Raw genomic sequence first — 23,639 nt, forward strand, 5'->3', positions numbered from 1 at the left:
TGACCGAGGATCATGATTCAAGACTCGAAAATCGTGTGAAAAACTGTCGAGACAAAGCGTGAAATTTTTTCACCGATAAATTTATATTGCTCGTCTGGTTCTATGTGACGAGCAGTAGCTGATTTTAATCGTAAATCAATTCTCCATGGTTCGTTAAAGTCTAATTATGATCGACAATAGAATATTTCTTCTTCTTATTACGAGTCTGAAATCTATAAAAAAATTTACCGTTATATATATACATATATTTATTATTTTTCTGCCAGCTGATAAACTCAAGAATCTGTCGCGGACAATTTGTAGAGGCTTCACTCACGACCAGTACGAACTTTTTTCCCAAAGAATCGGCCGACCAGCCAAATCAGTAGAATATATTACGTGATTGCCCGACGATGCTAATAACAATCAGGTGTTTGAAAATAAAATTCTGTATTGAAGTGTTTTTTTTTTTTTTGAATCACAGAGACTTTCTCGAATCAGATTCGAGAGACGATCATCTTCAGTTGTCACGTTTAACTTTCGTACTTTTATGTTTTTGGCCTGACCCTACGAGTCTTAGAATGTCCGACGTGTGTCAATTCGGAATGTTATATTCGGGTGTCCTTACCTTTGAAACGAGCTTTGCGCGGCGCAAGCTTCGTCACTAATTAACCCGTGCTGGTTCTCACCTACGTGCCGCAGAGTCGACGATCACTTTATTGGTCCGATGCGAACCACTGAATCTCGTGAGTTAACAAAGCGGAACGAAGGAGGACCGAAGTAAGCTCCGCTATCTTCCGTGAAATAAGCGTCAAAGTCGTTTGTGCACGTGCGCAATGTGTTACGTATAAAAAATTGTATGCACAACGCGCATTGCTTTGTACGTATTGTATACATTTTCGCCTGTAATTATAGTAACCCAGGCCCACAAGACACGCTTCTTGCACCAAATTCCCACCAATTATATCGGGTCGCGATAATTAGGCATCACAAACACATGTTTATCCCAGGCATTTCAAGATTTTATATTTCTAAACCTCGTACACGCCTCCCGGGCTTCGGAGAGATAATCGGTCGTAAAATTTGGGCTCATCGTCGAGCTACGATTTTCTCTCTGTATATATACGATGTATGCAACGCTTCCTAGAAGCTTCGGAGAAGTGAAGAAATTTGGCGGTTAAATATCTGCAATCGTAAAATCCGTTATAGATACTTTCACTTTTCGCTTTTAGGTATAACTCTCAGATTAAGATATGTGTTCTATTTTTTATTTATTTTTTTTTTTTTTGTTTCAATATTTTACAACTGCAGAGCTGTGGCAAATACTTTATTCGCCAAAGGAGAAAAACGAGCTCGAAATTTCGATGACGCTTACCGTAATTGCTCCGAAGAAAATTGAACCACGGAAAGGTTGAAAGCAAAAGAAGTGTACAGGACCTTGAGGGGATTGTTCAACTAATTCGTAGCCCAGACAGCAGACTGGTTTTTGGAGTTTCAAGCCACTCTTAGAGTTCGAAAATTACTTCTGGCCACTTATAGGTCGAGCTATAAATCATCGGAACAACCACCCTGATCACTCAATCTCCGGGAAATAATTTTTTCCGTGCTTGTAGGTTTTTTGCAGAATCGCGCGAGCGTTGAATAATTAGCTATGCGGTGGAGGCAGACGAGAAGGGATGCAAAAAAAACAAACGAACGAATATTTTTTAAAGCGGTACATATAGCGAGGCGAATAATCCGGGGACGCTGTTGCAACAAGACGGTATATATAATTCTTCGGGGCATCTGGAGACTGATTAAAATAATTTCCCATAGAGTCGCGTCCTCCGAGGGTATAAATTAGCCGTGGCTAATCAGGAGAAAAAGAATCAGGTCTCTCCCCAAAACGTATCTTTCTCTCGTCGGGCGCCCTCCGCCGGTCGCCAGGACGTAAAAAGTAAAAGCATGAAATTAGCCCTACCAAAAGCATTAGAAGGGTAGTTTGACGGGGGGCGTAGTATTACACGTAGGGGGTGGTTGGGGGTTGCGGCGTGTGGCGAAGACTCCGGCCTCGCTTTTATATTTTATTCGATAATTATGCAAATGTTGGAATGATTGTCGGGCAATATGTCCTCGGAATAAAAAAGGAGAAAGTAATTCGGTTATCTTTATGATTCGAGCGGGGTGCGTCGGGCTGGAAGCTCTAAAAAAAGGACGATAAAGAAAGGAAGAAAAGTCGCCGGGGGAGTCGAGTCGGGCTGAAGTCGCGCCGAGGCCGCCGGGCCCTTCATTTGCATTCAAACGTTCATTTTTTTCTTACGCACAAATATGCTGACAGGGCGGCGGGTCGCGCTTTACATTTTTACATTTTTACATCAGCGCCGGAGGGGGAGGGGGAAGAGGAAGAGGAAGAGGAAGAGGAAGAGGCCTCTAAAATTCCGCGGCTCGCGGTTCGCGTTCATCTCCCCGAAGCCGGCAGCCTTACTTACACACCCCGCATCAATCTGTCCATCGGTGTGTATTACACACGGCCAGCCGCGTCTCTGTGTGAACACAGCCTTATTCTCGATGTCACGCGGGAAAATTAGATGGATCGTACTTCGAGCCAAGAGAAGACGACTTGATTCTTGATCCTCGATTTATCACGGGGATCCTCCAAACTTTGTCCCGTACCCTCGCGCCCTTCGTCAAGATCCCGTTGCCGTCAAATTAGCTCGGCTATCTGCTGCCAGAGTTCATCTATACCTGGTCGTCATTTCCTCGAAATGTTACACCCGGGCAATTTAACACTGGCAAAATTCGCCCGCATTTATGCAACCCAGGTTAGATTTTAATTACCGATTGTCATTTGTCTCACGCTGCGCCATTGAAGAAATCGGCAAATTGTACCACCAGTTGCCGAAATTCAGGCGAATTTCCGTACCTTTGACTATGAATTGCATAAATTCAGGCGAATTTCCGTAACTTTGACTATGAATTGCATAAATTCAGGCGAATTTGTCCGGTATATCAAGTCGCCAGGACATATGTTGACAATTTCGAGATATTACTCGGCACACGGTCAACACTCGATAACGTGAATGCGAAATTCAACGTATCAAAGTAATTCCTAATCAATTTTGAGTTTTCGATGCTCAAACCCGCGTCCACCACGGGTTATCTCGTCGCACGTAGTAGAGCGCTTCTTGGTCCACAGCAAACCCGACGATAGTAGCGTCACCGTAATTAGAAAATGCAATTACAGGATGTTGTTGGGAAATTAATTGATGCAAACGAGTTTCCAATACTTGGTACCAGTCCTGAGTTGTCCCGCTCCGCAACTCTGCTGAGTCCACTTTGCACCACCACCAAAAACCCCCCTGCAGACAGTCTGCGCTGACTCTGGAAAGAAAAAAGACAGGATAAATAGGCAAATTTGAGTCGATGATCGGTCTCAAAGATTTGGTTGATGAATCGGAAATAACAGTTTTTTGCTTGCTAGAAAACTTGGTGTCTTGACATTGGGTTCAAACTTTCTCGAATTGATTTTCACTCATCGGTTGATCTAAAAATGAAAATGTAAAACACTTACCCGTGCGATAATTCATTTGATATGAATTTTCTTCGAGAGAAGGGTGAACGGGAAAAAATTGTATAACTCGCGGGGTTGAAAGGAGAAAACGTGGGAAGGGAGAAATAAGGACAGAGTGCACAAACCGCGTGGGAGTTCTCTTGGGGTCTGAATGAATTTTGTACCGACCTCTTATTTTTTCGCTCTCGCGGCGTTCGTCAAGATGTCAACGTTGCTAATGAGCGGAGTTAAGCACCCTTCAGACGAGGCAAAACAAGAGAAAATTTTATTTTCATTGCAGAGGGAACGAGCCTTGTAGAATGCGGTCGAACAATTTATGCTAAACACTTTTCCGAAGTGAAATACCTTTAATCGGATTCCTTCGCGCGGTCGCAGACAATTTCAGATCTCTGCGGAGCGCGCAGCCACCCTTTTAAATTCCAACACGAGGGACAAAAAGAGTCGTTCGGACACTTTATTCATTCTCCTCAATTCCACGGTGAGAAACTTGACCTTATCTAGCGTTCATGCATGCTCGGTTTTTCATTGAACTTGTACAACTGCAAAGAAAGAGGCTCGGTATATTTATAAGCGTGCAGTCAAGGTCGTAAACACGTTGTGAAAAAACGTGAACTCAAACCTATTGTTAACATTTTATATGACCAGCTGCAATTAGCCACGATTCTACCCACGATATGCATACCCAGACGGCAGGCAACAAATTGCTCTGGATAAAAAAGCTCCGCTTGTGAAACCGCGTCTGGGACTGGCTGGAGAAAATCCACAGCATTGTAAAGAAATGCACTGTTTCCTTTGCAGTGGGTACGAGGTGCGTTGCATTTTGCCCTACAGCCACTCTTTCAGCTTTCAGTCATTCTTTCGTGCATTTTCGACGTAACTTTGACATAAAAAAAAAGCTCGTAATTATTCAACGATTATGGCACTAGTTTTGACCTTATTCGAAGCTTTGAAATTTGAAAAATAATCTACCATCGCAATCTCTTTACTCATTTCACTGGAAATGATATTTTCGAAGCGGCGTTCTTCGCACCTTACAATTAAGACAGGCCCGCAAGCCCTTGATAAAAAAGAGTAGTTGCCCGGCAAAGGCTGCTGGAGTAAAAATCTGCGGCTAGGAGGATCGAGGAATACGAAAGAGCGCGGATCAACGATCAGGCCCGCGTTTACCCGCCATTAGACCCGGGCGCAATCAAAACGGACTGTTGTAAATCACGACCGAAATTCTGGGGCCCGACGCGTCTGCCCGAAGTCTAGACTACGGGACCTAGACGATTCGAGAGTCGAGTGTTCGTTCGGCCGAGGAGCCACGTAACTCGTAATTACAGGCTTTGCAGGTTTACGGGCTTGCGGGTCCCCCAGAAAACGATCCTGCACTGCCGCTGCTGCGGGCCCCTTTCCGATGATGCCCCGGCAACCTAGGTCAGCCACACCGGGTCACCTCGTTTCGCCTTCCTCTCCTGCTTTTCCTTTTTCCCCTTCCTACCCCCTCCCTAATTTCTGCCGCCCCCTTCTTCCGACTCTCGATAAACGTCCGCGGCTACGAACACGTGCGCCCCCCCCCCCCTCCCTCCACCCCTGCCCCTACTCGTCCGACTCTCGATTTCGCTCTGCACTTCACCTGCACGCGCTGTCATCCGATCGAGTTGTGTTCTCCTTTTTTCTTTTTGCTTTTTTTTTTCTTTTTTCGCAACCTATTTATATGTTTTTTTTTTTTTTATGGTCTTCTTTGTTTTCAGGGACTGTTTCGGCATTTTCGCGGTACGAGTAGGACACTTGACGCCGGTGATTAAATCTTGTTCCCACTGCAGGTCACTGACTTGCCGACGGGTCACCCGCGTTGTGCAATCACGTCATCGTCCATGTTACACAAATATGAGTCAACGTTGTGCGTTTTATTTACGATACTGTTTCGATTGTTATAATTTTTTTTTTCATTTCTATTTTAACGGACGGTCGCACAACAATTGTGAGTATTCGTTAAGTTTATTTTTGCGCAAGCTACGGTCACTTTCTTAAAAATTCAAGGAGACGAAATACCAAAATTATAAACGAGAGCTTAGATATACATAGATTTTTCATTTTTAACCAGCTTTGAATGTCAAATTGAGAAGACCATTCGCTGAAGCCCCGTTTAAATACTTTTTTTTTTACGACGGCAGTGTCGTAGATTTTTAATTTTTTTTAAACTGCTCCGACATCGGTTCAGATCAACGAGTACCAATATCGAATTGACTATTGGAACATAAAGTTCTTCTAGTGAATTTGTGAAGAATAGCATCCTCGACAAAATTTTATAGCGATTGTGGTGTAAAATAGAACGAAAGTTGAAAAGAAAAAAAAATTATACATCTAATGTCTCGTTAATACTCTTACATATGTCTATTTGTTGACAGTCGAGTTAAAAAAATTTACTCGTTTACAACTTATCAACCCTCTCAATGTGATGTTGTCCTAGATATCAGACTCCATGATATTTTGTGTTTATTATTTGTTTTGTTGCTTTCTACAGCTGGAATAATAAATGTGAAGATATTTTAACAAAAATTGATATAAATAATACCACGATAAATGACGCGGCAAAAAATTTACCCCACATAATACAGTCGGAGAAAAATGCTCAATTAAAAATGTACAAAGTTAAATTTTTAAATAATGACGAGGTTGTATCTTTGATTCGGCAATAATGGCAGGCGCGGGGATAATAAATCGAACCGGATAAGAGGCAGTTGCGGGTAGATCGATTTCGGCAAATCGTAAAAATTTCGTAGAATTAGGAGTGACAGAAAGAAACCCAAGTCACCTACATTCGGAGTGTGATCCGAAGCGCCGAGAGGCCAAAAACAGAAACGAAAGACAGAGCAGCTTAATTTGGTGAAGGAGATTTGGTCGTTGAGTTGACCCGCGGTATAATGAAAACCTTTTACGGGTTAATGATTGGGGGTAGGGGTAATTCTAGTCTGGTTGAGAAAATTACAGGTGTCACTGCAGCGGATATAATGAAAACCTCTTATAACACTTACGCAATCGCGTTTCGGGGCGGTGATTAGGGGCTCCTTTTTACAAGCGTGCCTCAAATTCCTCACAGCTCACCAAATGTTTGGATGACTCGACCTAATTTTCTTCTCCCTTTCTTTTTGTCCTTTTCTCTTCTCGATCGCTCTCTCTCTCTCTCTCTCTCTTTTTCTCACTCCCTTTTCCACCTCACAATCACAATCTCACGGCAAATGCGGCAGCCTGCACGAACATGGTGACTGGATTAATTCCCCCCCTCCCCCCAGATGCATTGTTCCATTGATCACTTTTGGGTTCTTGTCATCAGGCTTGCGGTGTACCAGGCGCCGGGATCGGAATGAATTCAATTAATAACACCGACCTTCCGCCCCTCCCCCCCCCCCCCCCCCTTTCGCCATTCCCTCGCCCCTATTCTCTATCTCTCTTTCTCTAAAAACTCGACGTATCCGTCACCCGGATTTTAAATTAAATATTTCCGCGAGTTTCGGCTGCCCACCATTCGGTATCCTCGTTTTTGTGAAATGATGGCTCAGTGGACGCGCCAACCAGAAGAATGGAAGGGTTGAGGTGCACAAGCACGCGTAGCTGCGGCGGTACGTATTCAGAGATTATACACAATCGAGGGGGTGGAAATTGCCGTGATAAAGCTGAGAAGAAAAAGCTTCAAGGGCGGGAGGGGGGGGGGAGGGGGGGGGGGTGGAAGACGACGATGGAATTCGCGATCGGTGAGTGGTCACGCGGAAATCCGATCTCAAGATATTGCTTCCCTCGAATTCATTCTCCGATTCAGTTGACAAAATTTATCTATAAGCTGTATTTTTTCAATCAATATTAATCCGAAATCAATCTAATGATAAGGTAATACGTTTATGTCGTTGAAGCTAAAATTTATCACACTGACGATTAATGAAAAATTCTGATGAACGTCACACTACAATATAGTTACTATACTTTCATTTAGGGGACGGTCAATTATTAATATAAATTTACAGTTTATAGAACTTGTCAAGTTGTGAGGTGTTTAAATATTGCAGCTATTCAAATTTCAATTGTTTTTACTATATTGACATTATTATACAATTTTATTTACACAATATTTATAGATTCCTTAACACCTCTGTGTCAAATTTTTATAATTTCCACAGTCTATTCGTAGGGTTGTTGAACAAAGTTTGGTCAAGGTATTATATACAAAGTGTAAATCCAATAAACAAATTAGCGAGTACCTACTGGTCAAAAAATTTGTCTCATTTTCAGTGATATCGGGAATTAGAACTGATGAAATTGTAGGACAAAAAAATACTGTGACCAAAACTACTCATCAATGCAAGAGATAATACAAAGCGAAGATGAAATAATTGAACGATATAAAAATTTTAAAGTAAAAATACAAGCTAAGAAAGATTAAAGAAAATGACGTAACGGCTTAACATTGCAGTAATTCTTTGACCAGGGAGGCTCCTTGATATCCCTGCCGACGGGAGCCGCATTAGACAAAGTATACCGAACGCTCGGTATAAGACTGAGGGGGTGTAGAAGGAGGGATGTGGGGGGAGGGGGGAGTTTCTTCCCTGTAATGTTAACCAAACTCGAAGGTGGATTAATTTTCGTGAGCCTCAGCGGGGCTGGGCGGGGATGGGGGTTGAATGAGGGCGGTGGGGGGGGGGGGGGGGGTTAAGGGGGTAGAGGGAGTAGAGCCACGCATCGGAAACACATAAGACGGAGCCATGCCTCGCTCTACCCTGGTGTATCGCTAATCTGTTTAAATAACGAAACATCCCTTGGGGGGGAGGGGTAAAGAAGGGGGGCAAGGGACGGATGGGGGTAAACGAAAATCAATGCATCCGACACCAACCGAGCAACGAACGGGCGGCGGGAGGGGGAAGAGAAATCTTCCTCCCCCTTCATCTGCCTCTCTCTCTCTCTCTCTCTCTGTTACTCTCTGCACCCTGTGTATCTATGTACTCGTATATATACGTATAGCCACCCCGTAGCATCCAGAGGTTAACCTTAGCTCCCTTCCCGAAGGGGTCCTCCCCCTCCCCTTTTCCCTTCTTCACCCTCGTTCCACCCGTTCCAGTTATAGGGCTCCTGTCTTCGCGAGATTAGCCTTTTTATCGAACTCACGACGGCACTTATTTAGCCCACAAACGGCGAACCAGGATTTCTCTTGGCTCCGGCGACTTCTAGGCTTCGTAAAAATGCAGATCTCCCAATATCGTTTGCTTCGATCGAATATCAACTGCTGTTCAAATATTGTCATCAACAGGGCAAGGCAAAAAATAAAAAACATTGTCGACAGATTGTTTTGTGTTTAGGAAAACAATTATTGCACGTAGTATAATTCGTGTGACACAATAATCGTAGGTTTATCAGTCACGGAAGGTTGGGATTAATTTTATAGTTTCAGCAATTGCGTAGCATAAATATGTGCTCATTTGTGTTGAGATGGAAAAAATTGATCCCGAACGATCGGGATTCTTCTCTAGGTTCGCCTCCATCCCTTTTTCACCCCCTTCGAATGAAAGAAGAAAGCACGATGTCGCAAGGCCATCTTCATTACGAGTGCATTACAAGCAGCTGAATAATTATCAGGTACAAGTACTTGTTACATAAATTTAGACTACCTACGTACCGCATGGCAGGTGAAGTGAAGGATTAATTTTTCTCCCCCTGAATAGCGTTGCACCTCCGACCTCCGGGAGGCTTGAAAAAGCCCGAAAAGAAATAAGAAGGAAACTGCATGATCGCCTCGATATTCCGGGCAAAGTGTACTCATGATTTCACAGCGATCGATCTCGGCTTGTACGGTTGTTCGTTTAATCCCGGCTCCCGTATACGGCGTTACAACGAGGCAAATACACCTTCTTAGACACCTTCCTCTGCGGCATACAAGGCAGTCGGTGCCTACGGCACGGCAACGGATGTGGTGAACGTTTAATCGCGCAGGTTGGGAAAAATGTCTTCCGTGAGAAACTCGCGACTTCCCACATCATCGATTATACATACCAACGGTTGTTTTACGCGAAAAGAGCATGCGGTGAAAAGAAATTCACGATACGGCTGATGGCATGTATTCGTAGAATATGGGTTGCATTAGGATGGTCCTTGTTTAGGGTGTTGACAATTTTTTTCCGCCCCACACCCCAAATCAACTTCAAATAATTCAAACACAATTGTTTTATTATTTCAGATTTTTACCTCAACTATAAAATAGGCCTCCTTTTGATCGAAGTTTCTTATGGAAATAACTTGGGAAGAATTTTTTTTCTCAGTATATATTTTATTGTAAGAGTTATAGTGTTCCAAAATATCTGTAACTGCGAGGTTTCAGCGGGCATTAGTGCTGCTAGCTGGAAAAAAAATTACGTCATCATACCAGGCAATCTAGACGAATTTCACACCCTCTAATCTGACTTTTTTTTATTTAGAGAATGTGCAATTCATTTAGATTGCCTGGTACGATGACGTGAATTTTTTTTCAAATAGTAACAGTAACGCCCACTAAAACCTCGCAGTTACAGATTTTTTCGAGCATTGTTACTCTTACGATAAAATATATACTAAGAAATAAAGTTTTTCCCATGCTATTTCCAGGAGAAACTTCGATCACAGAAAGGATTATCTTATAGTTGAGCTAAAGATCTGAAATAATTCGGCAATTGTTTTTGAATTATTCGAAGTTTATTTGGGGGGAGTGACGGAAAAATTCATCAACACCCTAAACAAGGACCACCCTAGTAGAATATGTATTCATACAGTAAGCTCGTTCTTATATTTGGAATACTTTTGAATTTTTCACATTTTCCATCCCCGAATCAGTTACAAATTAGTGAAAAAGAGAATTTAAACTCCAATGTCTCAGATTTTAAAGTCTTATATTATGGGGGGAATTTTAATTCAGCAAAAAGCAGACGTGTAGACCCCATTCCGGCAAGAAAAAAAAAAAGAAAAGAAACAAGTGTAACACGAGCAGCGAATAAGTGATAACGTTCACACTGAAGAATGCTACACGTGCAGTAAAAAGAATTGAATTTCGAAAGAACTCGTGTAAACGTGGCCGCAATAACGTTGCAGAGCGGAAAGTAATCCCGATGGGGGATGGGATTATAGTAGGTATAGGTCGAGGAGTTCTAAAAGAACAATACCTTGAGCACCGAAACTTGTTTCTCTCTCTTCTTTTCCCTCGGTTAGGTCCCCCAGTCATCTTTTTTCGGGAATGAAATGCTTGCGTAGCGGCGCAAAGGGCAAAGATTCCTTCCATATTTTCGATCCCGGGGAACAATATCGCAAAGTTTTCGTATATATGGGGGAATAATTCGTTTGCCATATGGCCCGGCGATCTCCCGACAATGCGTAACTGTAACCGCCGCCCCGCGCTCTTTGAAGGATTCCGAATTTCTATGATATTCGGCCAAATTGAGTTCACGCTTCATCGAACCCTCTTGCACTAGGCTCGGAAAAGCCCCCGAGCAAACCGCCGGTCACCGGACGAAGAACTCCGTCTTCTTCTATTCACCCTGCGGAGCAGCTATCGAATTATCCTTGATGGAATTATTCAATCGCTTTACCCCACTTTCATTTACATCTTCGAATTCGATGCATTTCGTTTAGACCGAAACAGTTTTTTTCTTACAGTCGTTCGAGTACAGAGTAGATTCGAGCAAACTGTCGGATGATTCGTTGAGAAGATTCACCTTCATTTTCAACAAATTTTTACCGTTTAATCACCTCTTTTAAACATCAGCGAAGTAATTTCTTGGCATTGAGAATTAAGCGACTGATTAACGGAATCAAGTGTCTCATGGATTATATGAAACCACCATATTTGATCGGCCAAGATATTTCGAGAAATATATGACCTACTTTCGAGTAAGCAGAACAGCAAGTGATCAAATAATCTGCCCGTTTTCAACCAAACCAAATATTTGACTGACCGTAGTAAGTCAAGAAGGAATTTAGTTAATTGGTCGAAATATTTTTTCCCGAGAGTAGAAACATCGGTTCCTTTTTCAGACGTAATTTTTTATACTTCTACGTAATTTTAGAACAATTTCCTTCCCCGTCCGTGGGAATAAGCCAACGAATTGTTGAACGAGTGGAAAGATTTTCGTGTCAATGACACGCGAGGTATGAAGCCACATGATCAAACTTCAGCCTGCAGAGCATCGGCTGTCCAGTGTTCACTTTCTGCAAGGAGAAAGAAAATAGCGAGAGTGAGTGAGAGGGTAAGATAAGAAAGAAGAAAAAATGCGAAATCAATACCGGTTTTACCCGTTTGTTGAATGAAAAATAAGAACCACGAGTCTATACGCAACGCTTAAGTAGTGCAATTACGTCGCGTAAATCTATCCGTCGCGCGCGCCCCGCAATCTACTCTCTCCCTGCGTATAGGGACTGACTTCGGACTATATACATACACGTATATATACCTATGTATATGCCTGTAATGCCGCATGCTTCCATGGCCAAATCCCTACCTTCGCATTCTCATAGTGTGAAGTATAAAAATTCATTCGCATTTTCTTATTCTCCTCTCTCTCTGTCGAGTCCCGTGCAAAAATCGGACCAACATCTAATTCGCAAGTCTGTAAAAATGGCAAGATTACAGTTACGGAGACAAGTCTTGTCTCTCGACTCTCCTGGTATTGCGGAACGATGAAAATGAGGGAAGGCATTCGGGGATCGAAATAATCAGTGCCAAAAGGGACGGGGATGGGGGGGGGTTCACCTACGCGACCTCGGGACTCGCAAGTCTCGTCATCGTCGTCGAAGTTTGTCGTTAGAGAGCGGGGGACGGGCTTTCCAACCTCAAAATTCTCGGTTACACAGAAGCGAGGCGTGGTTGTTGTTCGACGAATGTTTAAGCCACGCGGGTTGTTCCACCCAAAACTCGCTCTCTCAATCTACGCGGTAAGGCGCACCGGTAATTAATTCGCAAAGTTATTTCGCAGCGATCGTAGTGAGGCGATGTTTCCCTACCTTTTCGAGCTTTTTATGCAGTACGTCTGTTTGCAAGCATCTCACGTTGATGGTAAATTATGTTTTTCGTCGTTTCACGTATTCTTTATTAGGAAATAATCCGAGAAAGATCTATTCGGGCGATTTTATCGGGCGGAGTTTTTTCTTTTTTACCCTCAGTCGGTAAGCCGTTGTATAAGAAAGCCGCGAGGTGATTGTTCGACGAAGGTTTCGCGCATGCAGGCAAGTCGAGCCGCAAGGAACAGGACAATTTTAGTATGTAATTGGATTAATTGGAGATGCAAATTGTTGCGATGGATCTAGAGTCGCAATTCTATTGTCTCGATCTGTAGGATCCACTTAAGGAAGGTAATTGATAGATCGTTGTTGCAGGATCCCCCGATAGCGGAGCCTTCGCCTGCCTGCTGGAAGGAAAGGAAAGGGGGAGAAGAATGACAGGTTATGAGGCTAAATCTCCTTGCGGTTCGCACGACCCCACTTCGTAACCATGTTATTAGTTGATTCTTACAATTACGCGACATCCCTGTGGTTATTCTATTACTGCAAGCTTTTCAGATCCTCTCCCCGCACCGTGCAGCCCATCCAGGCAGCTCGTCTCGAAACTAACTCGAAGACTTCCCGCAGCAGCTGAACCTTGTCAACCGCCTCTGTATGTGTGTGAGTTTTTCCAGCATCGGGGAAAGGTATCGCGGAAGGATCTATGATCGACGCCACACACCGGGGGCACGAACTTTCGAATTCCTTGGAGCTGTCTAGGCGTGGGGCGGGTCTGGGAACAGGATCGGGGTTCGAATCGGTCTGCAGAGAGACGCGGCCGACGCCTCGCGATAAAGAGGCGGGTGTATAATATTCCTTTGGTCGGATGAAAATAGTTGAAAAAGAAATAATTTTCCACGTTTTATGGTATCGTGGTTATTTCACCCAATAACCGAATGGCCAGAGCTCGCCTGGAACGGTGGAGATGCTCTTATGATTACGGGTTTCGACCCGGGACGATTATAATTTTATTTTATTTAGGAAATATCGGCGGGAGGCCCTGCAGCAGCAGCCTCGGCAGCATCACCGCCGTTTTACTGGAAAAAAATCCTTTTGACAGCTTCGTTAGAAATTTCAAGATCTAGAAATGATTTACGACCGGCTAATTTACATACATGTAATCTGCCAGCCAGCGGACTCGCCTCGGTTTGTATAGGTACACGTGTATAATCGAGGGTACGTATACCTAATGTATATAGAATCTCTCTTTCCACACACACACATATCTTCGTGGTACATTTTTTCCACAACACCCGAAGGCCCCGCATCTGGACGTTCCTCGTTGCAGGCAGGCCGATTGTGGATGAAAAAGTAAAGTCTCTAAAAGGAGTCTGAGAATGGTAATCGAGTCTTTTAACGTACGTGCGTAAGTGTAATAATGCCGAAGTGGACCGAAGCGGCGCGAGAATCGCCTCGCAGCTCCTCGATCTGATAGAACATCGTCGAGCCTTCCTGCGGGATTCAATCGACTGGTTCACCGGCCTGTATTATTACCCCGAGATATCCCTCTCCTTCTGTTCCCTCTTACAGCGAGTTGGGGGAGATGCAGAGGAAATGATAATGAACTCTCGCCTTGTTGCTTCGTTCTCTAATTGCAGTCGCGTTGCCACGATCCGCGATATCAAACCGCAGTGTCTTTGTTTCTCGAAACGGTATAATATCGTTGTTAACTCGTAGAAGCGATTACCTTGGCCTCAACATCTTCGTTACCTCATATATTACCAAGCTCTCCACGACAGTTGTTCAACTTTTTCAAAGTCATCCATCAAGGCTGCAGACTCAACGATTCGACACGACGAATTAATTTACCGTCACAAATGGCAAGTGACATTATATGCTTACAGTATGAATCTACTCACCTTTTTTTGGGCCAGCTGAAACGAAACGTCGGTAAAATTGTTCTCGTAACGGATTTGCGCCGAGTCTTGAAAGGCAGGGTGTACTCTGCAGTATTGAAAGGTTCGTTTCGCAAGCCAAACGACGACCCCCGGGGACGACGTCTGTCGGTAGTCATATTTTCCGACTACGTGGTTTTCTACTCTTCGCTCTTTCCCCGCACATTCCGCTCGACCCTTCTTTCCCTTCGGTTTTCCATTTCTTCTCCGAAGCGACGTTGAAACGTTTTCAAATGGTCAAACGTTGTGCATCCAATGATCGCAGGATCGCGGGACGAAAGTGTATTATTTTCCAATATACATGCACGGAAAGGTCCTTCCGTCCTTCCTTCCTTCCTTCCTTCCTTGCTTCCTTGCCCCGCGCCTCCAGGCAGACGCCTATCAGACGTATGAATCGCTCCGGTAGATTTTCAGTTTCCGTGGCGAGGGAAAAGCAGATAGCTGGCCTGATCCCCGGGGACCGATGGGGGGAAAACAGACCCTTGGGGATCCTTTCGAGGGGCCGATTCCCTGTAATCAATTGGTAATCAATCGGCGAGTCGATGCCGAAATAGCGAGCAATCGTAGGAGATATTGGCGGGAACAATCGAGTGAACAAAACGTTCGGACAATATCTGCGAGACTTCCATTTCGTTGTACAATTAATAATAATGGAAGAGTTGGAATTGTATATTATAGCAGCTTGAGAGAAGTAACATGGCAGCAAGTTGTGCAACGGATGATTTGTTTGCACTTTGTGTAACTTTCCCCGTAGAGTAATTTCCTGGCCACGGCGCAGAGAGTTATTTAATAAATGATACGATTCCAATTTCCTTCTTCAAGTGTGGGTGTAATAACAGTCGCTAACTGCCGTTTGAAGCGTGGTTGCAGAAATGGGAAAAGCGTTGCAGAGCCGCGCTGCCATATGCAGGCCTGCAGTTATCTCAAATCTTTCGAGCTGCATAGACGTAAACCCGTCATCCGGTTTAGTGGCTGGCAGTAAACATTAACACAGTTACAAATCACGCCGGTCCCCATAAACTCCATACACCGCACTTTCGTCATTTTAACGCCGGTAAAACTGCGCCAACGAATACGGGAACGAGAGGTAAACGTTGTTACCTTGCGTACTCGGACGTATTTGCGTGACCCGGGGGCGAAAGTCCTGCCAGAGGCGAGCGTCGATGTAGCAATTGCAGGGGAGTGACCGAAGAAGACGAAGAGACGCGGCGAACCATCCTACCCATCAGACGCGGCGAACGTCGGGCAGCTGTCGAAGATTAAGATAATCCCGAAATTAAGTCGAGTTTCGGAGATGCGTCGAGAGCCTTCCTCGTCTTCCCGATCGATCGGGCACCCGATAAATCGAGACGCTTTCACAGAGCCAGCTCGAATAGCGCAGGTTGTTTCCTGACCGAGAGACAACGGCCGGCTGATGACCTTCTCGTAAGCTCCGACCTTGAAGAAATGTCCGAGCGAATAATCCGCGCCCCGTAGCCGCAGGGCGCAAAGAATTGTGACGCGGTTATTGCGTCCCGGAGATCCATGCTCGAGAGAGAGTTTCAAGAAGAAACCTACGGGTTAAGAGGTCCGCCACCGATCGTTACACTTTATTATCATATAATTATAATTATGTATCCTCTCCGAGGGCAGGATGAAAGCTCGAGGTTTGTCCATAGACGGGTAGATGGACGGAGGATACCGCAAAGCACGAGCTTCGGCAAATACTCTCATCCTCGAGCCACCAGGGTCATCCGATCGGCACGTCGACCCTGGAGATTCCCCGGCTTCGGGTTCGCTCTCGTCTTCCTAGGGTCGTCATTACCTACGGATATCAACAGCCCTGTACCGCAGCGTCTGGACGAAGATCCAGAAATTATCGAATCGGCACACGCTTCTGCTGCGGAATTGCAGTCGCAGGTGAAGACTCGGAGGGTTTATATCCTTCGCGCCGATCATCCTTCCTTCGTCTTTCTCAAATTAAGCCCAGAAAGTCGTGAGACGAGCATTCGCATCTGACAAGGTACGCTCGGGTTGCTCCTAATAAGCACTTACTTCTCGGCGATATGACTGCGGTAATGTTTACTCAGGATCTAACAAATCGCGCTGTGCCTGACCGCGGTGAGAATGGAGGTGGAGGTGAAGGTGAAGGTTACTGCAAAGCAAATATCAGGATAGAAGAGTGTCTGCTGCGAGGGGTAAGGTGCTTCAGCCACAGACGCTGGCACCGTGGCAACTAGGTATACACCCTCACAAATTGCGGAGAAGAGAATCTCTCTTCTCGGGAGAAGCATTAGACGGCATTTGACACGAGTCACTCGGAGGCAAAGACAATCGTCACCTCGGTAATCGATGGATCTTGAGTCGTTTAAAAAAATTATGAGACACGTTTCCAATGTTTGGTTCAGATTCAAGTCATCGACGTGTAAAAAGCAACGATATGTGCTTTTTGCTCATCGGGCTTCGGATCCTCGCTATCACTTTACAGATTGAGTATTTTTTACACATCGATTAACCACTTCCCAGAGAATTTTGTCTCTTGTATCGCTCGAGCTTTCATCGTTCGGTTTTCAGATAGAAACAATATCCTTTCGAAAATTGTTATAGGAATATAAGAAATGAGGCGTCAGCGAGCGCGACGAAAAGAAACCGCGAGGTGAATTAGGGAGAGATTAAGGAGAAGGGAAGCTGCAGAGATGGGGGGAGGAGAGAAAGCAGAATTGATGAAACACGGTGAAATAATGAACCGCAGGGGTCAGGAGTCGTTGACAAAACAGATTATGGTAAGATTGCGAAAGCGAGTTTGGGGCGGGGGTGGAAAATGGAAGAATGGAATGGGCTGGGATCCGAGATGGCGAGATCGAGGCTGTCCAAACAACCCTTTTCCTTAATCGTTTAAGTGATTCGACGTTCGGCAAGCACTCGCTGGCTGTTTTGTCGCTCACTTTGGAGTGCGTCGACGCATTCGGCAGCCAAGAGTAGGTGTAAGGCGCCTTATACAACTCCTGTTTAACCAACGCGACGGAGCAGGAATCACCCTTTCTTCTTTCACGGTTTAATCGAGAGTCTCTTCGGCGCCCGTCTCTTTGTCCCCCGGTCCGTATGCCGCCGCTCCGCAGCCTCGCTGTCTCTACCCTCCAATAACCCTTCGGATGCCGCAGGGAGGCGACGAACAGCGAAAGGGTCGCCGTCACTTTGGGGTCACGGATGGAAACGGGCGGCTGAGATTCCGATAAAAGCTTTAATCAAGTCCCATTTAATTCTGCTCTAGAGGAATCAAATTTATCATCACGTTTTTCACGATGTACCTTCTGCGAAAAAGGGCTGAAATCCTGGCACGAACTCCGAGTTTCACCCCGAAAAAATGATGCCCTTCTTCCAGCCGGTTGAATCCTGCAGAAGTTACGACAGCAGTGGCAGTTGGGGTGTTTTTAAAACTGCAAACCTCCACGGGGTGAGTCCGGTTTTTCTCGAGGGTTGACATTTTGACGAGCCTCGCAAACGCGAAGTGACAGGCCAATATCGGGTTCGATTAATTTTCCGGTCATTATTTTTTATGACTTCTTATCGTCCTCGGTGCGCTCGCTGCTTCGGCTCGCTCCAACTCTCTGCACCACCAGTTGGTTTATTCCCGGTGATTATCACGTCGAAGGGGTGATCCCAGGGGTGGTTTCGAGGGTGGTGGCTTTACATAAACGTCGCTCCCGATCTCCAACGGTTCTAAAGATGTCCGAAAGATAAGCCAGCGTTCCACCAAGTTATATATCGATAGCTCTACGAGATGGAAACCGGGATCCTTGGGGCTTCGGAATTCGTCGCAACTCCCTCCTTCATATCGAATATTACCAGGGATGAGTGTAAGTGGAGGTTGAAGGAATCCAACACGATCCTCAAATTCTCGGGGACCGATAGAAAAGGTTTCGAATCTTTACTCTCGACCGAAATTTGGTACCGGATTCGACCCCTGATTAATTCTACCATTGAAAACGAATATCTTGATAGCGTCTATCGACACCCTTGGAAGCTAATTTGACAAGAAAAGTTATGAGCTAGGATATTGAACAGTGTAACTTGTGATCGATGTTATACACTTCCCATCTCTGGTGACGAATGGATTGATCAACCACACTTGACGCAATCCGTCCATGTTTGATGATGCTCGAAGAGGGCCGGTTCGGCTGGTGGTCCACATGCGTTCGGAGATTCCTTAGTCCTTGGTCCCCGGAGTGTCGGAGTGTCTCGGCACAGCAAAGACCGAACTGAGGGCAGGGAGGAGCCGGAGGTCTGGCTGGGCGGAGCCTCGAAGACGAAACACCGCCGACCGCGACGTCGACTCGATCGCTCACTCACTCGCCAGACGGCAGAAACTCTTTTTCAGGTACTCCGCTCGCCGCTATTAATTATTTATGTAGTCTCCGACTGCTGCGTGTTCCACTCCGAGTAATCCACCAGCCTATTTTGCGAACAGACGCTGACAACGGATGCAGCCTTGGATTGGCGCTATGTGGAGAGGTGGATCGAACGATGGTGATAGGGGTTGCGATAAACCAAAGCCAGAGGCAATGATCGTCGAAGCTCTGCCATTCCGAGTTCCAAAGAGACTTCATTTCCATGAACATGTAACAAAGTTGGACCCCGCTCAAAAAGAGGAAATGTTACACGTACCACATACCTAAATGTGGTTCTACTATACATATGATATGAGGATAGGTGAATGTAATGCGACGTGGCTGCAGGTGTATGGTTTCTTCGACAAAGGAAAAGAAAGGAGCATAAATGTGGTGGACGAGTATACGTATACAATGGGTGTATACGAGTAATTTGTATTCATCCCGATGATCCATATCGAAATTCAAATCTACTTAGTTCTGAGAAGCCGGGCCCTGGTTCCCTCGCCCGTTTCATCCGTTCGCCCACTCGGCTGTCTCTCTCCCTCTCTCTCTCTGTCTCTCTCTCTTTCTCTCTATCTTCTCTATATACAGCTTAATATAATATTATTCCCGGTTTAGTTTAATGGTTCTGGGCGATTATTACATGTCCGAACGTATAAGGCTGACCGTGCACCGCATGCAGGAACGCCGAATACTCGGGAGTGGCGGTCTCGCTGCGGACGGGATGCCCGATTGGAGTAAGCAGCAAGAAGAAGAAGAAGGAGAATGAGAAGACGAAGATGAGGAGGAAGACGAAGATGATGAAAAAATAAACAAAGCGCACATCAGGGGGAGAAGAGAGCTGGGAGAGAGAGGAACATAATAAGAGAAAAAAGGTACGAAAACAAAACGCTATTATGATTGGTTCGACGGATTGGATGAACGAACGAACGAACGAACGGATGGATGGATGGATGGATGGGTGGTCCGAATTACCAAGCTTGCATTCCTGTCCAAGTAATTCTCTCCTCCGCTTTCACCCCCTCCTCCGGCCTCCGCGTCTCTCAGTCTTCCTCCTTGCACTTCAACTTCCTCCCTCCTCTCTCAATTCCTTTTCACACGCACTCCCTGCCGCCCACTCGTCCGCCTTAAGAGACCTGCCAAATGTTGCCAAGAGGCTTGCCTCGAACAACTGTTAGATGGCTACCGGTTCGTCGGTCTTACGCTTTCATTGGCGAAGTCTTGATGAAGAATTTTTCATGGTGATATTAATCCTTGATTCATTACCGATTACCATGCTGCTGACGACCACCTTGGCATTGTGTGATTCCATGATAGAACGTGAAGATTCACTACGGAAAGAAATGCACCTACATACGTTAGGCACAAACGAGATCATTGCAATGATGCGAATTAGATGCGGGCAAATGTCGAGCTACGAGTTGCGAGAGAAGGATCGAGGTGGAAGTGAAAGGGGGTAGGATATTAATGAAGATATTCAAATGAGAGAAAAATAAGCGCGACTCGCGGGCCTTTGTCGGTCGTTTGGATCATTTAGTGACTCGGCCTATGTAGATTATCCCGTGCACACCGGCGCAGCCAGCCTCCGTCCCGCTTCTTCAATTTCAGTCCTTCGTCCCCCTCGTCCCGACGTTTCTTTCCACTCCTTTCCTCCGTCTTTTTCTTTTCCCGTTCCTTTTTTTCTCTCCATACCCTTGCTTTTTTCAACCATGACAAGAAGTCGTGCAGCTTGCACTACGCGGAGTAATATCGAAGGCGTTCCCTCTGCGAGCCATAGGCGTTGCACGTTCTCCACTGCGCGACCAAACGTCCACTCTTCGTATTTTCCCAACCCGACCTCACTTTCTTTTCCACGCCAATACGGAAAGCGAGTGACCGGCTGGTCGTCGGAGGCGGACAAAGCGGGAGGAAGAGAGAACGGCGAACATCGTGCACTTTTATGGCGGGGAGGGAGAGAGGAAGCACGGCTCTGTTTCATGGTGTCCAGTGGTCCTGGAAATGTCCTTGAATTTTGCTTATCCCTCAGAAGCGCTTGAAACTATCCATGAGTTTTTATTGTGTAATGGAACCATTCTATTCTTAATGTCCCTGAATAACCTGAAAATGTCCTGAAATTGTCCGTGAATTTGTACCGGACTTTTTACTGGACACAATGTGCTTACACGACGATCACTGCCACCCGGCACAGTATTGGTCCAGGTCAGTCATGGACTCTGTCGACTCGTAATCATCGTAATGCGGCAGTTCTCCGTTTCTTATGCAATTCAAGCTTGCTTTTAATGGTTGTAACGAGCTTAATCACCGAGGGCGATCCGAGAGGCTTTCTAGAAACACGTCTACTACTCCCGGGTCTAATTTCTCCCGAGAAGAAAACAAAATCGAATTATCCACCGGGGTGACGTCTGCTAATTCCGGATCATGTTCTCGCCACGGACTTAATGCTTGATGTAATTTATTACCAACTTTATCATCCCGTTGCAGGTGTCCCGTCCCTGGGTGGCGTATGCATAATAAAACGAGCGCGCTTTCCTCGACTGATCATCCCATCATCCCCGCCGGAAATCGAATTAATATGGCTTCCACCAGCGGGTAGCCTTGAATCGTCTGAATTGGAGCTCCGTCGACGATCAGATGTACGCTCTGCAGATCCGGCGCCATTCGAAACAGAAGCCGCAGACGATATTCAGAGCTTTATCTGTCCGTGGTGAACGGTAGCAGCGGCTTTTCACTCCCTCATGGACCTTTTCTTCGGTCGCACAAAGGGCACAATACGTCTATTTATACACACAACCTGTCCGCGTGTAGAGATGCGGGATATTATTTTCTTACATTCACGTGCGTGTGTATATGTCTGTGCGTATCACTGTCTCTCTCTCTCTCTTTCTACGCGTAGGATCGTTCCAATTTTAATTGATATTTTGTTGCCACCTATTGTTTCCTTTACTTCCATTATGGATACCTTTGTGGCGGGGCCGATACGGACAAATCATTACGTTCTGGGATCATCCGAGGGAATGCTTCACGTTGCCAAGTCATTTGGGAGGTACCTGGAGGGCGGCGGTCCGGCCTCTTCACCATCCACTTGCTCCTCTTTTCCTCACACTCCGAGCACCGTCGAGGCTTCGGGAAAAAATACACCGGAGACAATTTTACCGTTACCATTATTCCACACCCTTGCCTTTTTTTCTCCTGCATTGACGATCGAGGATAATATGCGATGTCCTCCTCCATCGCAGCATCTGGAAAGTCAAGAAAACTTGATCCGAACCGTGAAGCACGAGAAGTTAGTTTCTCAATGTCGAATAGGTACCCGAAATTAGTATTTCTGATCAGCGCTCATTCTGATTGCCTCGGGTAAATGAGGCGAGGCATTTGAGGAAATCGATCGAAGCTGAAAATTAAAATTCGGGAGTATCGATGCAGCGATCGCTTTCGGCACGTATTACCATCGATCCGTTGCAAATCCGTATCTTTTGTCGGAGATTCGGAGGTAATCACCGAAAATTACGTTCATCTTCCTGAGGTATATGGAGCAGCAGGTATTATACAGAGATAGTCGAGGAGCGGCGCGATGTAGGTAAGATATTTGAAAACAAAAGAGAACCGTTCCTCCGGCGGGACGCGCGGCATCGTTTCGAGAAGAAGAGAAACGCAGAGCACGACGGGGGTCTGCGCGATCCTCTTTTGTTTCGCGTTCTTAAGAAACCTGAAGAGGCCCAGGGGCGGCTTACGGCCGCCATTGTTGCCGATTACATGCCGATATCATTAACCACTAATTCAGAAATCACTAGGTCCTCATCTCTCGCAACGTTTCTCAATGTTTCCGTCTCGCGTTCATTGCTCAAGCATAACCCGCACATAAAACTTACGCCCCGACTTTGTGGTACCTACGTATGCCTGCGAGGCAGCTAATTAATCCGATATGTCGGACGCTTTGTTCTGTGTAATGTAATTTGGCGAAAAAGTATAGAAAAGTAAAACTTGTCTGTATGACAGTAATACCTTCACCGAGATGGAATGTAATGCGAATACCTAATACGTGATTCCGACGAAGGTGTATCGCAAGTTTTTATCTTGGGGTGGGAAAACGGGGGGGGATTGAAATTTCTGTAATTATATTGCACTCTATATGCTAAATATGTCGCGTGTCCGCGGGGATCTTGCCAGTGTGGCTGCCAAGAGAGTTATGACTCAGTTGCCGCCTTCCCTCGACCAGCCATGCGACAAAACTATCAACGAAATCGCTCCTCGGACGTCGACTATCGCGATGAATGCCACGTACATATACGAGGAAATAAAAATTCCCGGATGATAATCACGGTTTCAAGTCGACGCTGCTGCTGCTCAGTGTTTACATAAAAGTTTAGCCACGGTGCGGGGAGATAAGAACGTTGGAAAAAAAAAATGTTTCTGCACTTATATTATAATAATTTCCGTTTGAAACCATGTTGTACAAAATGTAAATTCAACGGTGGAGATATACCGAATACAAACGCATGTGTATCTAGGTATGTACCTAGAATTGTACAACGTACAACACGGAGCGATGATAAATAAAATCCAAGGTACACGTTCGAGGTTCCATTCTCATTTGGGGAATCCCCGTCCGACCCCCATAATAATCGTATAGGCATAGGATAGGGCATATACGATGTATAAAAACCTATCGAATAACCTGTCGGAAACCAAATCCTGTATCCTGTCACTCAATATTCTGTCAAAACAAACTTAACCCACCTACCGCGTCGTCTTTTGTTTCGCAATGCGGGCCATACAGGTGGCACAGCCTGTCACCGACAACCTCCTTCTCCTTTT

This window comes from Neodiprion fabricii, chromosome 3 (genome assembly GCF_021155785.1).
Source record: "Neodiprion fabricii isolate iyNeoFabr1 chromosome 3, iyNeoFabr1.1, whole genome shotgun sequence".
In the NCBI taxonomy this organism is placed as follows: domain Eukaryota; kingdom Metazoa; phylum Arthropoda; class Insecta; order Hymenoptera; family Diprionidae; genus Neodiprion; species Neodiprion fabricii.